Source organism: Salmo salar, chromosome ssa09 (assembly GCF_905237065.1).
Source record: "Salmo salar chromosome ssa09, Ssal_v3.1, whole genome shotgun sequence".
Taxonomy (NCBI): domain Eukaryota; kingdom Metazoa; phylum Chordata; class Actinopteri; order Salmoniformes; family Salmonidae; genus Salmo; species Salmo salar.
This window is the reverse complement of record NC_059450.1, coordinates 26,177,242-26,183,241: the sequence shown is the minus strand read 5'-3', so window position 1 is coordinate 26,183,241 and position 6,000 is coordinate 26,177,242.

Genomic DNA, 6,000 nt, shown 5'->3' with positions numbered 1-6,000 from the left:
CCTCCCTTAGGAAAAAGATTGCAGTCAAAGTTAAGTATAACTGTGCTGGCCAGTCAAGTTTTTCCACACTGATTTTGACAAACCATTTCGGTATGGACCTTGCTTTGTGAACGGGGGCAATGTCAGGCTGAAACAGGAAAGGGCCTTCCCCAAACTGTTGCCACAAAGTTGGAAGCACAGAATCGTCTAGAATGTCATTGTATGCTGTAGTGTTAAGCTTTCCCTTCACTGTGCCGAGCATGGAGACAGTGACACTGAAGCATGCATGAGAGCACCAGCTGTTCCAGACGACTGTGTGATCACACTCTCCGTAGCCAAGGTAAGTAAGACCTTTTTAACAGGTCAACATTCAGACAAATTACCAGGACATGGTCAGCGCATGCTCTGAGTACAACTGGCAAGTGTCTTCACTGACATGTTCAACCTCTCCCTGACTGAGTCTGTAATGCCTACATGTTTCAAGCAGATCGCCATACATAGTCCCTGTGCCCAAGAACGCCAAGGTAACCTGCTTAAATGACTACCACCCCGTAGCACTCAGGCCTGTAGCCATGAAGTGCTTTGAAAGGTTGGTCATGACTCACATCACCACCACACCATCATCCCAGAAACCCTAGACCCACTACAATTAGCATACCGCCCCAACAGATCCACAGATGACACAATCTCCATTGTGTCATCTGTGTTAAGCTTTCCCTTCACTGTGCCGAACACTGCCCTTTCCCACTTGAACAAATGGTACACCTACGTGAGAATGCTGTTTGTTGACTACAGCTCAGTGTTCAACACCATAGTGCCCTTCAAGCTCATCACTAAGCTAAGGACCCTGGGAATAAGCACCTCCCTCTGCAACTGGATCCTGGACCTCCTGACGGGCTGCCCCCAGGTGGTAAGGGTAGGCAGCAACACATCTGCCACGCTGATCCTCAACACTAGGGCCCCTTGGGTGCGAGCTAATTCCCATCCTATAGCCCCTGTTCACCCATGACTGCGTGGCCACGCACGACTCTAACACCATCATTAAGTTTGCGGGGGGCATTTGAGGGGGGCATTCCTTTGCCTCAACTCAGGGTCACTATGGCTGTATACTCCATACTCCATATCCCATGAACCTGCCATTCTAAACAAGCAGATAAATGTCTGGTAAATAAATTAGCCCTCAACCTGAGGCCTACTTCCTTCTCAGGAATGTGTGCTTCTCAGGGTAGGTGGGCGTCCATCCACCAGAACAAGATGAGAAGCAAGGGTAGGGGCGGTGACGGGGCTTCTCGCCACTGGAGCATAGCAGATTGTGTTGCCTTCCATTCCCCCACCCCTTCTTTGTCTTTTCAACTTTTGTATTCCATTGAGAAAAACAGTGCGCCTCTTGGTTTTGAGGCCTAGTTTAAAGAATGACTTCATATGCTAGCAGGCGGTAAATGTGGAAGTCTGAATGGAAACTAACTCATGGTCATGAGAAGATGCCAATTTGATTGTGGCCCATTTTTTTATCTGGAGAATACATTTCACAAAACCACAGATACTCTATGTAGTCTTCATGATGCATTAACTTTCCTATGAGAGGCTTTGAACTGAAACCCATATGACCAGCCTCTTATAAGTGTAATGGAAAAAGTACCTAACTCTCATGCTTGAGTAAAAGTAAAGATACTATCAGGTATGAAGGTAAGACCCAGATTCAGTCACGTCGAATTAACAATGGTTTAATAATCCAACAGGGGCAGGCAATAGACAGGTCCAGGCAGGCAGGGGTCAGTAAACCAGAGGTGGGGCAACGGTACAGATCGGCAGGCAGGCTCACTGGCAGGCAGAGTGGTCAGGCAGGCGGGCTCAGAGTCAGGACAGGCAAGGGTCAAACCCAGGAAGGCGAGAAAAAGAGAGACTGGGAAAAGCAGGAGCTGAGAACAAAAACGCTGATTTGACAAACAAGACGAACTGACAACAGACAAACAGAGAACACAGGTATAAATACATAATGGGGAAGATGGGCGACGCCTGGAGGAGGGTGGAGACAATCACAAAGAACGATGAAACAGATCAGGGTGTGACCGATACCTTAATAGAAAATGACTCAAGTAAAAATGAAAGCCACCCAGTAAAATACTACTTGAGTAAAAGTCTAAAAGTATTTGGTTGTAAATATACTTAAGTATCAAAAGTAAATGTAATTGCTAGAATATACTTAAGTATCAAAAGGGAAAGTAAATTAAGCAAACCAGACGTCACAATTGTCTTGTTTTTTTTTTATAATACGGCTAGCCAGGGGCACACTCAGACATCATTTACAAATGAAGCATTTGTGTTTAGGGAGTCCGCCAGCTCAGGAGCAGTGGGGATGACCAGGGATGTTATTTTTATAAGTGCGTGAATTGGACCATTTTCTGTCCTCTTAATCATAAAAAAATGTGACGAGTACTTTTGGGTGTCAGGGTAAATGTATGGAGTAAAAAGTACATTTTTTTCTTTAGGAATGTAGTAAAGTAAAAGTTGTCAAAAATATAAATAGTAAATTAATGTACAGATACCCCAAAAAATGACTTAAGTAAAAAATACTTTCAAGTACTACTTAAGTACTTTACACCACTGCCAATGTTTCCATATGTGCTATTCGATAACTAATGACCAAATTCTTAGATTTCCCAGAGTGGTAACGTCTAGCCTACTCCCAACCCCAAAGTCTCAGAAAACAAGCATTGAGCCGATGGCGGCATGGAAAAGTGGTCCATCTGTTCTTTCAAGGAATCTCGAAGAAGAAACTTTGAAGACGGATCGGGGTCAAACAATCAGTCTTTCACTAAAGTGAACAGTGTTACTCATGTCCCTCTGTCCTGGTTGTAGACCTGGTCAGGAATAGGAGTTGAGTGGGGTTTAGTAGGGTTTAATAGGTCTGATAGGCTTAACGCTCGAAGTGTTCCAAAAACACGTTTTCACGTGATCTTAGTAAATTAACTTATTTGAAGTAAATGTGATAATGTGTGATTACATGTAAAGCAACGTGATAACATGAAACTACATGTGATAACATTCCAAAAACACATGTAACCACGTGAATTCCTGTGTTTTTTTCCTGTACAGGTAGTTTTCAGTAGGACCTTTTGTCACTGCGGGCATCAGACGGTCACAGATTACCAACGGGGCCAGACAACTAAGCATCAAGGGCATTGTCTACATGTGACCCCGCCAACATGTGTAGCCTACTGTATCAGCATGTCTGTGGGATTTTTTGTGAGAGACTATCTGTACTCTGCAAATTACAGTTACAGAGTAGTGCACCTATTTTGGTTGTCCATTTCGGCTCTCCCCTTATTGCTCAATAGCAGTGCCTGGGTAAGCTTATGCGGGTCTCAGTGACCTCTAGAGATAAATCCAGAGAGGCCTGTCAGACACAGATAAGGTTCTACAGCAGACAGATGATGCATTTCTCTGTAGCCTGGGCTGCTATTACATGTCATGTAAGTCTGTGATAACAGTACCAAGTTAGTCACTGAATGATTGGATTGATTAAGACCGGGTCATTCAGGATGCTGGTACTCTGGACACCCTCACAAGCTTAAATATACAGTAGGCTATGCTTCAGTGAATTTGCTTTGGTTTATTATTTTATTGATTATTTTTTATTATTGGTTTATTATTTTAAGATTATTTTATTGGAAAGAAATCCAGAATTGTTCTTATAGTAGGTCAACCAGTATCAGAAACCAGCTCATGTCTTAACAAACTTTAGTCATGTCACTTTGACACGTGAACCACTTTCAAATGAAAAAGCCAACTGACACTTACTCTTGTGTTACTGACTTGTTGCACCCTCGACAACTACTATGATTATTATTATTTGACAATGCTGGTCATTTATGAACATTTGAACATCTAGGCCATGTGCTGTTATAATCTCCACCCGGCACAGCCAGAAGAGGACTGGCCACCCCTCATAGCCTGGTTCCTCTCTAGGTTTCTTCCTAGGTTTTGGCCTAGCCACCGTGCTTCTACACCTGCATTGCTTGCTGTTTGGGGTTTTAGGCTGGGTTTCTGTACAGCACTTTGTGATATCAGCTGATGTAAGAAGGGCTATATAAATAAATTTGATTTGATTTGAAAGAGCAAAATGACCATTAGAGAGGTGTGAGGACAAATAAAGCTGGTCAGAAAAGTACAAATTCCTGAGAAAATACACTGAGTGTGGAAGGAACACTTTTTTCCATGACATAGACTGACCAGGTGAATCCAGGTGAAAGCTATGATCCCTTATTGATGTCACTTCTTAAATCCACTTCAATCAGTGTAGCTGAAGGCACAATAGCAGACAATTATTTTCTATTCAGAATTGTTTTAAGTTTTAAAACTTAAAAGTTATGTTAAACATGTTGGTCTGCACTGCAAAGTAGGCTATAATTTGGTTGACATTATGAAAGACATTTACAAAACATGAGCCGGGTAATGAAGAGATGGGTTGGCAAATATGGATGACGAGGAAGAGATCTGGGTGACAACTGTGGCACGTTTTGGGAGCATGGAGAGGCCAGAGATAGCTAGACTACTAAATTGGGCTAAGGAACAGAAAGTGGGTATTGGAGAAAGGCCATCAGTGTGTGTTCTGCAAGCAGTACAATGGATGAAGGCGCGGCATGAGCCTGGTGAATGGATAGATGTGGTTATGGACTGTGAGGAAGAAGTAGAAGAGCCTAATGCAGTGGGAAGATGTGTGTCGAAGAAGAATAGCGCCAAGTACAAACCATATTCGGCTGTCTCTGATAGCTCAGAAATTGAACCTGACGAGAGTGAGGATGAATTACTTGTGGTGGCAGGTGTGGTGAATACCTCCGAGTCCGAGCCTCACCCTGATGCTCATGCAAAGGATGATTTGGGCCCAGTGGGAGTGACATTTTTGGAGAAAGTGGATCCCTGCCTTTTGGCTGATCCATATGTATTCTCAGCCTGGGTAGAAAATAAATTGGGTATTGTGAAATCGGTGAAGGTAGCTCGAAGTGGACTTGTGATGATTTTCTGTGTTTCTTCTGTCTAGAGGGAGCGGGCACGTCACGTGACTAGGGACAAGAGCTGTGACTTGCTTTGCTCTCCGGAGCAGGGCGCCTTTGAAAACAATGATTACTGTGCTGACGATATGTAAATTATCCAGTGAGAGCTTTTGTGCCGAACCCACTAAGGTGTTTCAGATGCCGAACCCACTAAGGTGTTTCAGATGTCAAGCTTATGGTTATGTTGCAGCAGTGTGTAGCAGGGAGATTCCAAGATGCGAGAAGTGTGCAGGAGGGCATGAGACAAAGAAATGTGTAGTATCGGTGGAAAAACGGTTTGTGTCAATTGTGGGGGTGGCCATCTTGCTGGGGATCAGAAGAGCCCGGTGCAAGAGAGACAGGTTGAGGTTGCCAGGGTCAGAGTAAAACAGAAGATGTCATATGCTGAGGCAGTGAAGTGAGTAAATGATGATGGGACAAGAGTGAAACGAATTTGTGCTTCAGTAAGGTTGGCTTCTTAGCATTCATTGCCATGGTTATCAACTGTACCGCAGAAATGGAACATAAATCACAGAAAATAGATGTGGCGGCAGCTGCAGAGAAGTACTTGGGTGTACAAGGTTTTCCCTTACTAAAAAAGATTGCAGTCAGAGTGCAGTACACTGCAGTATAATTAAGCAATAAGGCACGTGGGGGTGTGGTATACAGCCAATATACCACGGCTAAGGGCTGTTATTTTTCACGACGCAACACTGAGTGCCTGGACACAGCCCTTAGCCGTGGTATATTGGCCATATATCACAAACCCAGAGGAGCCTTATTTCTATTATAAACTGGTTACCAACTTAATTAGAGCAGTAAAACTGAATGTTTTGTCATACCCGTGGTTTACGGTCTGATATACCATGGCTGTTAGCCAATCAGCATTCAGGGCTTGAACCAGCCAGTTTATAACTGCTGAAGGCCATGGTATATCAGACCATATAACACGGGTATGACAAAACATTTAGTTTTACTGCTCTAATTA